Here is a 12620-nt window from a genome sequence, read left to right on the forward strand (position 1 = left end):
CTTCAAAGATTGCTGTGAAGATTAATAATAGGTATGAAATGCTCTGTAATCTGCTTTACTAGAGCTTTATTTTCATTCTCTATTTGCTGGGTATAATAAGTTAAAGGCACTTTTCTATATTTTCAAGGGCATGAGGTGAAATAAATGAGGCAATTTCTGCCTTTGAAGGACTTTTCTAAGATCTGGGTATTCTCTATCCTGCAGTATTTCACATACATGTATTTGTCAAAACTTACCTGGTCTATGTTTTTTTTTTCCTCAGAGCTCTAGTTTCAGTTCTTCAAATATAATAAAATAATCTATGATAGTGAGTTTGTGCCTCCTGAGAGCATCATGGGTTACCCCAGAGGATAGCTGGATATTTAAAATAGGTTCTTGGGGGTCTATTTTGAACCACAGAGACACCAGTGATATCCTACCTCCCCCATGGCATGGTCTTATGTGCTCTGTTTAAAAGTAGCTGTGAAGGGCAGTGACAGGAAATTGTCATATTTCAGACTCACTATTCTTTTTTTTAATTCTACAGCCAACAAATGGTATATACCTCTTTCATGGTTCAATTTGTTGAACTATGCAGGCATCATAGTAGTAGACCCACTATTCTTGTTCTAAAGGTAGAACCATGAATTTTAAACACAAATAATGGTAGAGAAAGTGACATAACAGAGTGTTGATTATGGCTACAAAATTGTTTCTCAAGTTAATGAAATGTTTCATTTGTTTAAAGGCATATATTAAATTTGCAGACCACAGGGACATCCAGAGTGTAATTCACCCATTTCTAATATCTAATTCAGTATTGTGAAATTTCATCTGTAACCACAGTGAAACTTTTCAGTTTTCTAATATGTTTTATCAGCAGGGAGTATAAAAAGTTCACTAAATCAATCTCCATATAAAAATAAAAATAAAATAAATAAAATAGTTTATTGGAGACTATGTGACAAAAAAAGGAATGACTGAGTGGGAGAATTTCAAATGTCCCACTGACCCAAAGTTCAGCTTTCTGTGAACCACATGTAGAAGTGATTTTTGGGTAATCAGAATGTATAGGAGATAAATATTTTACTGCAATGAAAAAAGATAACTCCCTTTGAGGAAAGCAATTTGGAAAAATGTTTCAGGAATTTTTAAATGTTTATGCACTTTAAGTTAGTAATTCTACTTTGAGGAATCTCCAGGGAACTAATTTTGATTAAAAATGTTCTTGTCAAAGAGGGTATTCTGGTGCTATATATAATAGCATACAATAGCACACAGTGTAAATAACCAATGACAGAGGAATGATTGCATAAACTCTATCCATTTGTCATAATGTTAGAGACCTATTAAAACTATTTTATTAATATTTTAATGATTCATGTTATAAAGTTACAACATTGATATAGGTTACAATGTTGACTAAAATAAAATGCAAATTTTGCTTTGGCTTAAATATAAAAAGTCATATTTACAATATGAGCCAATTATGTAAAATATATATATTTAAAATATATTCAAAAAGTAAGATATATCCTCTTTAACAAATATTTATGAAGCACTTACTATTTGCTAAGTGCTTCCTAGAGCTGGAGTATATATAAAAGTGAACAAGATAAAAAGTCTTTACCTTCATCAATTGAGAAGAGTAGGAAAAAATAAGGTAGTTATTGCATGAAGTATAATAAAGGAATAAAAGTAATTATGTAAAACAAATGCCTAGAATAAACTAATTTAATGGTAGTCAATGAAAATTTTGATTAAGTGGTATTTGTATTAGGACTTGAATAATTTGAAGAGGTCATCCATCAAAGAGTTGGGTAAGAACTTTCCAGGCAGAAAATATGGAATGTTCAAAGACCCTGAGGAGAAATTTGACCTGGCATGTTCATGGAACATGAAGAGGACACGATGGGAGATAATACTGAGCTATAGAAAAGTAGGATGTAATAAATTTGGAGAGGTAAGTGTGAACTAGATAATGCATGGCCTTATTCAAGCTATGATAGAAAGTGTGTGTTTTGTCTTAGGAACAATAGTAAGCCATTCAATCACTAAATTTTTAATTTCATATAAATAATAAAAGTCTATAACAAAATACATTATAAACATAGTCAAAAGTCAAGTACAAAACTGGAGGAAACTATTTGCAACATATGCAACCAAAAAAGTTAACAGCCTTAAAAACAGTTATTATTCATGATATAAGACAAAAGATTAACACCCCAGAGAAACTGACAAAGAACAAAAACTTTGAATCCAATAAAGAAAAAAAATGCAAACTATCTATAAGCATGAAAATATACCCAACCTCAATATCAAATTACTACAAATTAATAGAAAAATGAGATATATGTATCCTGTAAAAATAACATCAATTAAAGTAAATGATAGCATGTTATCTTGGTGATTGTTCAGGGAAAATAGTCCTTGTTAGTTGAATTGTAAATTAGTACCTTTCAAGAAGGTATATTTTTTAAGCAATAATTTTTCTAGAAATGTATCCTTATTAACTATGATGCATAGAGTTGTTTTGGAAAGCTTACCCACAATGGAACAAACAAAGCTTACCCTCACAGCTACATGAGTCTAGAATAGAGTCTATACTCATTTTGCTAATTAGGAAAAAAGAAAAGTTAAGTGAAGTAAACCCAAGATTAGAGAGACAAATAGGTCTCATACAGTTTATCTGCCTCCAAATTTTATGTTTTTTTCCATGAAACCACAGCCTGTGTTATTTTCCATATTTGGAGTAGTCTCAGAATGCAGCACATGATTCTTAATCATTTCTATATATTATGAACACAGTCCACCAGACATTTCCTGCTCTTAACTTGACACAGATATGTGTGAGATGTGTTAGAGCATTTGTATGTGTGTGTGTGTGTGTGTGTGTGTGTGTGAGAGAGAGAGAGAGAGAGAGAGAGAGAGAGAGAGAGAAACAGACACCACAGAACAAAGAAATAAGAAGAAAAAGTGCTATGAATGTTAATTTCTAGAAATAAAAGAAACAAACATTAAAATAGAAGCTTATTTGGAGTGCAATTAGAAAATTTCCCAAGATTAAAAAAAAACTCTGATGAAACTATTGATGTAGTCCAAATTGCTATACTCCCACATACCTCTAACAAGAAATGTTCTCAAGGCTTTAATGACCAAATAGACTCTAGAGACAAATTGAAAACAAGAAAGTGGTGGAGTTTCCCCTGAGGTGAAGTCTAAGACTCAGACTTCAGCAGCTCAGTTTGTTGCAGAGGCATGGGTTTGACCCCCAGCCTGGCCCAGTGTCTTTAAGGATCAAGTGTTGTTACAGTTGCAGCATAGGTCACAGCTGTGGCTCAGATTCAATTCTTGGCCTAGGAATTTCCATATGCTGTGGATGTGGCCATACTGAGGAAGGAAAAAAAAAAGGAAAAAGAAAGAAACAAAGGAAAAGAAAGTGTTTGGTGGACTGTCCTACTAATATGTAAATGTGATCAGGATCCATGTGCTACACTGTGAGACTACTCAAAATGTGAAAGTCAATAACCACGGACTGTGGTATTTGGAAAGAACATAGATTTTGGAGGCAGATAACGAGTCGGAGTCCTTATTGGCTCTCTATCTTGGATTTAATTTGCTTAGCTTCTCTGATACAATTTTATAATCAGTAAAACAGAGGTAACAACAATAATTATCTTTAAGTATTATAGTAAGTGTTAAATGAGTTTATGAATGAGCCAATCTGTAAAAAGAAAAGTTTCTATAAAAATGACAGATTTTAGACAGTAATTTCACATTAAATTAAAAGTGTCTTTAGAAAATTAGCATTCCTTTTGACCTTAGAGTTCAATTTCTAGATATTTAGCTTAAAGATGTAATTAAATTACAAGCAGATTTAGCTACAAGGGTTACAGTATAGTTTATGAAAAATACTGTAGCCCATCACTATTACCTACAGAGGATAGGTTTTAAGGCCCCCAGTGGATGTCTGAAACTATGGACAGTACCAAAACTTATGCTTAACCATGTTTTTTTGCTATACTTATGGGTGGGTAGCATATACACTGGACAGAGGGATAAATCATGTTCTCGGCCAGATAGAATGAGTTGGTGCAAATTTAATCATGCTACTCAGAACAGTAAACAATTAAAAACATGAATTGTTTACTTCTGGAATTTTTCATTTAATACTTTTGAATCAGTAGTTGACTGTAGGTAACCAAAACGTCAGAAAGTGAAACTGAAACTGTGGATGGGGGGATACTGTATTGGTGATGAGCGATATTATAGATTATAACCTATACAATCAAAGAAATAAATATGACATAGCTATTTAAAATAGTATTACGATTAGTTATTTCCACCAGGGGAGATATTCAAAATATACTATTAGATAACATGAGTAGATTACATAACATTATTAGTATTATTTTTCAAATTTTATTGGTTACCATGAATGGATAGATGATTAAATTATGGTTGATTTTTATTTTATTTTTGTTTATCATTCTTTCTGTTTTCTTTCTGCCTTCTTTTCTGTTCATTTTATCTGAAAAAAGTAAAAGAAAAAAAGGAAAAGTTGTTCACTGTTGGTGGGAAGGCAAACTGGTGTGAACATTATAGAAAAAAGTATGGAGGGTTCTTTAAAAATTGAAAATAAAATCGATATATGATCCAGCAATTCAACTTCTGGGTATTTATCCAAAAGAAACAAAAGCACTAACTCAAAAAGAAATATGCACCCTATATTTAATGTAGAATTATTTAAAAGAGCCAATACATAGAAGCAACCACTGATGGATGAAAGAATAAGGAATAAGGAAAATGTGGTATAAATACAGTCATACTCACCTAGGTTAATTTCCAGATCATCACAATAAAGCAAATATTGCGATAATGAAAGCCACAAAAAAATTTTTGGTTTTCCAGTGAATATAAAAGTTATGCTTACATTAAACCATAGTTTGCAATAGCATTATATTTTTAAAATGTACATACCTAAATTAAAAAAAATACTGGATTGCTAAAAATACTAAACATCATCTATGTCTTCAGCAAGTCATAATCTTTTTATTAGTGGAGAATTTGTTATTTGCTTTGATGTTGATGGCTGCTGACTGATCAGGACGGTGGTTGATGAAGTTTGAAGTGGCTGTGGCAATTTCCTAAAACAAGAAAAAAATAATTTTGCCACTTCATTTGACTATTTCTTTCAAGAACAATTACTTTGTAGCATGCAATGCTATTTTATGGCATTTTACCTACAGTAGAACTTCTTTCAAAGTTGGAGATAACCCTCTAAAACCTTGCCACTTCTTTATCAACTAAGTTGATAATACTCTAAATGCTTTGTAATACTCTAATTCCCTTGTTGTTATTTCAACAATCTTCACAGCATCTTAACCAGGAGTAGATTCCACCTGAAGAAAACATCTTTGCTTATCCATAAGAAGCATCTCTTCATTAAAGTTTTGTCAGGAGATTTTAGCAATTCAGGTATATTTTCAAATTTCCCTTCTAATTCTAGTTCTATTGATATTCCCACCATGTCTGCAGTTACTCCCTCCACTGAAGTCTTGAACACCTCAAAGTCATCCGTGAGGGGTGGAATCAACTTATTCCAAATTTCCGTTAGTGTTGATATTTTGACTTCTTCCCATGAGTCATAAATGTTTTTAATGACACCTAGACTGGTAAAACTTTTCCAAAGGGTTTTCAATTAATTTTGCCCAGATCTATCAGAAGAATTACTATTTATGGCAGCTATAGACTTATTAAATGTATTTCCTAAATATAAGACTTAAAGTTGAAATGATCCATGGGCTTTAAATTATGTTGTATTAAAAAAGAAAACAACATGTACAGCTACTTGTACATCTGCATTAGAGCTTTTGGGTTATCTGGTGCATTATCAATAAGCAGTAATATTTTGAAAGGAACCTTTTTTCTGAGCAGTAGTTCTCAACAATATGCTTAAAATATTCACTAAACTGTGTTGTAAACAAATGTGCTATCATCGAGGCTTAGCAGTTAAAATTTATAGAATTCAGGTAGCATACATTTAACATAATTACTAAGCACCCTAGGTTATTGGAATGAGGTTAAATGAGTATTGGACTCAACTTAAAGTTAGTTGCATTAGTAACTAACTAGTGAGTCAGCCTATCCCTGAGTATTTGAAGTTACTCATTGACTTCTCCTTTGTGACTATGAAAGCCCTACATGGCATCCTTTGCCCAGTAAGACTGTTTTGTCTATCTTAAAATGTTGTTGTTCCTTAATTATATTAATGGCATATTCTGGATAACTTGCTATAGCTTCTACATCAGCACTCTCAGCTTCATCCTGAACTTTTATGTTATGCAGATGGCTTCCTTCCTTAAATTTATGAACCAAATTCTGCTAGCTTCAATTTTTTCTTTGGCAGCTTCTTCACCTTTCTTAGTACTCATAGTCAAAGAAAGTTGAGACCTTTCTCTGGACTAGGGTTTGGCTTAAGGAAATTTAGTGACTAGTTTGATCTTACCTCCATGCCACTCAGACTTGTTTCTGTATCAATAATATGTTTGTCTTTCTTATTATTTTTGTGTTCACTGAAGTAGCACTTTTAATTCCCTTCACGAACTTTTTGTTTGCATCCACAACTTGACTAACTGGTTCAAGAGTCCTATCTTTTGGCCTATTTTGTTTTTGACATACTTTCCACACTAAGTTTAAACATTTCTCACTTTTGATTTAAAGTGAGAGACACGGAACACTTCCTTTCACTTGAACACTTAGAGGATATAGTAGAGTAATTAGCTGGCCTAATTTCAATATTGTGTCTCAGAGAATATAGAGGCCGAAGGAAGAAGGAGAGATATAGGTAAATGGGTGGTCAATGGAGCAGTCAGAAAACACACACTTATTAATGTTTGTCATCTTATATGTATGTGTGGTTAATGGTACACTAAAAAAATTACAATAGTAACCTCAAAGATTACTGACCACAGATCATCATGCCAACTATAATAAGAAAGAAAAATTTAAAATATTGCAGGAATTACCAAAGTATGATGCCATGACACAAAATTAGCAAGTAGTGTTGGAAAACTTTTTCTGATAGAGTTGCTTGATGCAAGATTGATATAAGCCTTTGATTTGTAAAAAATGTAATATGTGCAAAGCACAAAAAGAGAAAGCACAATAAAAAAGTTATGCTTATATACATTGGTATATTATTCAGTTATAAAAACAAAGGAAATCTTTCCATTTGTATCAAAATGGATGGAGCCTGAGGGCATTATGCTAAAAGAAATACATCAGAAAGAGGGAAACAAATATTATATAATCTCACATAATTATGGTATCTTAAAGAAACTCATAGATACAGAAAACAGATTAGTGGATTATGGAGGTGGAATAGGTAAAGGGGTAAAAAGGTTGAAACTTACAGTTATAAAATAAATATGTCATGGGGATGTAATACATATTATATGAAAATGTACAAGCTAGAATAGATGGACAGATTCTTAGAAAGCTGCAATCTCCCAAGACTGAAATAGGAAGAAATAGAAAATATGAGTAACAAATCACTAGGACTGAAGATGAAACTGTAATAAAAAACTTCCCAAAAAACAAAAGTACAGGACCAGATGGGATCATAGGTAAATTTTATCAAACATTTAGAAAACAGTTAACACCTATCCTTATGAAATTCTTCCAAAAATCTGCAGAAAAAAGAACACTCCCAAACTCATTCTATGAGGTAAGCATCATGGTGGCACCAAAACTAGATACGAATAACACACACACACACATTACAGGCCAATATCATTGATGAAATTAGATGAAAAGATCCTTAACAAGATACTAGCAAACTGAATCCAGCAATACATTAAAAGGACCACACACAATGATCACCTGGGATTTATCCCAAGGATGCAAGGATTTTTCAATGTCCACAAATCAAACAGTGTGATAAACCACATCAACAAATTGAAGAATAAAATCAATATGATCATTGCAATAGATACAGAAAAATCTTCTGACAAAATTCAACACCCATTTATGATAAAACATCTCCAGAAAGTAGGCATAGAGAAAACATACATCAAAACATAGTAAAGGCCTTATATGACAAACCCAAATGAAACATCATACTCAACAGTCAAATATTGAAAGCATTTCCTCTAAGGAACAAGACAAGTATGTCCACTCTCACTACTTTTATTCAACATAGTTTTGGAAGTCTTAGCTAAAACAATCAGAGAAGAAAAGAAAGAAAAGTTATCCAAATTGGAAAAGAAGAAATAAAAATATCAATGTTGGCAGATGACATGATACTATACATAGAAAATCCTAAAAGTGCTATTTGAAAACTACTAGAACTCATAAATGAATGTGATAATGTTGCAGGATATAAAATTAATATATAAAAATCTGTTGCATTTTTATACATTAAAAATAAAAGATCAGAAATAGAAATTAAGGAAATAATAACACTTACCATTGCATCAAAATAATAAAATACCTAGGAATAAACTTACCTAAGGAGGTAAAAGAAAACCATGAAATGCTGATGAAAGAAATAAAAGATTACACAGACAAAAAGATATACCATGTTCTTTGATTGGAAGAATCCATATTGTAAAAATGACTATGGTACCCAAAACAATCTACAGATTCAATAAAATCCCTATCAAATTACCAATGGGAATCTTTACAAGTATACAACAAAAAATCTTACAGTTTGTATGGAAACACAAAAGACCATCAATAGCCAAAATAATCATGAGAAAGAGAAACTAAGTTGAAGGAATCAGGCTTTCTGACTTCAGACTATATTATAAAGCTACAGCAATCAAAACTTTATGGCTCTGGCACAAAGATTTAAAGATCAATGGAATAGGATAGAGTACTGAGAAATGAACCCATATACCTATGATCAATTACTCTATGACAAGGGAGAAGATAATATACAATGAAGAAAAGACATTCTCTTCAATAAATGGTGCTGGGAAAACTCAACAGCTACAAGGAAATGAATAAAATTAGAACATTCTTTATAATATATACAAAAATAAGCTCAAGGTGGATTAAAGTCCTAAATCTAAGATAGGATACTCTAAAAGTCTTAGAGGAAAACATAAGTAGAACTCTCTTTAACCTAAATCACAGCAATATACATTGGATCTACTTACAAGCATAATGAAAATAAAAACAAAAATAAACAAATGGGACCTAATTAAATTTAAAAGCTTTTGTGTGACAAAGGAAATCATCAACAAAACAAAAACACAACCCACAAAATGGAAGAAAATATTTGCAAATGATATAACTGACAAGGGATTAATCACCAAAATATGCAAATAACTCAATATTAAAAAAACATTAAAAAATAAAAAACCCAATCAAAAATGGGCAGAAGACCTAAATAGACATTTCTCCAAAGAAGACATACAGAGAGCCAACAGGCCTATGAAAAGATGCTCTCCATTGCTAATTATTAGAGAAATGCAAACCAAAACTATAGTGAGATAACACTTCACCCAAGTCAGAATGGTCATCATTAAAATTCTACAAATATTAATGCTAGAGAGGGTGTGGAGAAAAGGTAACCCTCCTACATTCTCAGTAGAAATGTAAATTGGTAATCCACTATGGAGTACAGTATGAAGTTTTCTCAGAAATCTGAAAATAAAACTACCACATGATCCAGTAATCACACTCCTGGGCACGTATATGTAGGAAACCATAATTTTAAACAACAATGCACTATAATGTTCAAAACAGCATTATTTTCAGTAGTCAAGACATAGAAGAAACCTAAATGTCCATCAACAAAGGGATGGATAAAATAAAGTGTGGTACATGTGTACAGTGAAATATTAGCCATAAAAAATAATGAAATAATGCCATTTGCAGCAACAGAGATTATCACAGTAAGTCAGACAGAGAAAGATAAGTATCATATGATGTCACTTACATGTAGAATCTGAAAAATGATACAAATAAACTTATTTACAAAATAAAAATGAACTCATAGACATAGAAAATAAACTTATACTTACCAAAGTGGAAAGGTGAGGAGGTAGGGAAAAATTAGGAGTTTGGGATCAACATACACAATTATATATGAAATAGGTAATAAACAAAGACCTACTGTATACCACAAGTAAATCTACTCAATATTCTGTAATACCTATATGGGAAAATAATATGAATAATAATGGAAATATATATTTATGTATATATTTATGTAATATGTATATTATAAAATTGTAAATATATATTATATGTAAAATAATGGAAATATATATACACACACACATAATTGAATCACTTTGCTGTACAACTGAAACACAATGTAAATAAACTATACCAATATAAAATAAGAATTAAAAAAACTCAAAATACTTATGTTGATTGAAGCTTGTTTTATGGCACAGAATCTAATTTATTTTAGAATATTTTTAAAAATAACATATTTTCTGCTATTGCTGGGTGTAATATTCTAATAATGTCACTCAGATCAAGTTAATTGATGGTATTGTGTAGTTCTATATCTTTGCTAATTTTTTTTCCAATTATTCTATTAGTTTTTGAGAGAGTGTATGGAAATCTTTTATCATGTTTAAGTGCTATCATATTACTGACACATGGGATGAAAGTTTAAGTTCCCCACTCTATCTCTTTTGATGATCACTTTGTTTCTATTCTCATGTGGCCTCTATTGAAGCTGTGAGGGATGATACCATTATTCCCACTAATGAAAGTCCTGAGTCCCTACTAATTCTACTCTGATATCACCCTGACCAGGAGGGTGAGCGCTGCCTCACTACTATCAGACCTTCATTGAAATGAAGGTTCCACACAGAGTCTCTAACACTATAAATGGGAGGGGGCTTTTACAGGTCCTTGGGAATAAAAGTCCTGAATCCTCTCTTATCTGACATCACTCCAGTGGAGTGGGTGTTGTTTTGGCATGAAATAACTTATTACAGCTGGTGAGGGAGAAAAATCTAAGCTCCCCACATTTACTGGAAGAGGTAGAGTTGCATGCCACTTTTTTTTTTCTGTGACATTTGACTGGAATAGGGATAGTATTGTCTAAAGTTTTATATCTTCCTAGGATACCCCTTTTCTGGTCCTTTGTCTTGAGAAAGGATTTGTAGGATTTTTCTAATCCACAACTGTCGATATTTCTAGGTTCTGCTCATCTAGCACCAAATTTGTTATATGAGGGAAAAAGAAAATCTAGGAAACCCACTGTTCTGTTCTTTTTCAGGTCATGTGGTCTGTAAATGATTTGCCTTCCTTATATTTTTCAGAGCCTTTTCATGTTTTTTTCCTGTTAATCATTTATTTTATTTTTTAAAGATATTTTTTAAAGATATTTTTCCATCATAAATGACTTACAATGTTCTGTCAATTTCTGATGTACAGAAAATTGACCAACTCATATATACATTCTTTTTCTCATTTTAACTTACAACATTTTCTAGCACAAGTGACTAGATACTCTCCAAGTGCAATATTTTGCATCTACTATCCACAAGCTCCCAGTCCACCCCACTCCCTACCCCCCACCCTTGGCAACCACAAGTCTGTTCTCCAAGTCCATGAGTCAATTTTCTGTGGAAAGGTTCATTTGTGCCATATATTAGATTCCAGATATAAGTGATATTATATGGTGTTTGGCTTACTCTTTCTGACTTATTTCACTTAGTATGAAAGTCTACAGTTCCATTCTTGTTGCTTCAAGTGGCATTATTTTGTTCTTTTTTATGGCTGAGTAGAATTCCATTGTGCATATGTGCCACACATTCCTAATAAATCGTCTGTCGATGGACATTTGGGTTGTTTCCATGTCTTGGCTATTGTGAATAGAGCTGCAATGAACATGTGGGTGCATGTGTCTTTAAGGAAAGTTTTTTTCCGAATATATGCCCAAGATTGGGGTTGCTGGGTCATATGGTAGTTCTATGGATGGACTTCTAAGGTATCTCCATATTGATTTCCATAATGGTTGTACCAGCTTACAGTCCCACCAACAGTGCAGGGGTGTTCCCTTTTCTCCACACCACCTCCAGCATTTGTTATTTTTGTACTTATTAATGATGGCCATTCTGACTGGTGTGAGGTGGTATCTCATGGTAGTTTTGTTTTGCAATTCTCTAATAACCAGTGATGTGTGAGCATGTTATCATGTTCTTGTTGGACATATGTATATCTTCCTTGGAAAAGTGTCTATTCAAGTCTTTTGCCCATTTTTCCATTGGATTGTTGGTTTTTTTCTATTGAGTTGTATAAGTTGCTTGTATATTTTAGAGACTATGCCCTTGTCAGTTTCATCATTTGAAACTATTTTCTCCTATTGTGTAAGTTGTCTTTTTGTTTTCTTTTTGGTTTCCTTTGCTGTGCAAATGCTTGTCAGTGTGATTAGATCCCATTGGTTTATTTTTGCCTTTATTTCTGTTGCTTTGGGAGACTGACCTGAGAAAATATTCATAAGGTTGATGTCAGAGAATGTTTTGCCTATGTTCTCTTCCAGGAGTTTGATGCTTTCTTGTCTTATAGTTAAGTCTTTCAGCCATTTTGAGTTTATTTTTCTGCATGGTGTGAGGGTGTGTTCTAGTCTCATTGATTTGCATGCAGCTGTCCAGGTTTCCAGGCAT

General features: G+C 32.4%; 1 non-coding gene across 1 annotated transcript; it reads right to left on the reverse strand.

Annotated features, from left to right (window-relative positions):
• Nucleotides 1-518: 518 nt before the first annotated feature.
• LOC125119015 (small nucleolar RNA SNORD77) lies at nt 519-589 on the reverse strand. The gene has a single exon (XR_007132978.1). It is a non-coding gene; the product is annotated as a small nucleolar RNA SNORD77 (small nucleolar RNA).
• Nucleotides 590-12620: the final 12031 nt, after the last annotated feature.

Source organism: Phacochoerus africanus, chromosome X (genome assembly GCF_016906955.1).
Source record: "Phacochoerus africanus isolate WHEZ1 chromosome X, ROS_Pafr_v1, whole genome shotgun sequence".
Taxonomy (NCBI): Eukaryota; Metazoa; Chordata; class Mammalia; order Artiodactyla; family Suidae; genus Phacochoerus; species Phacochoerus africanus.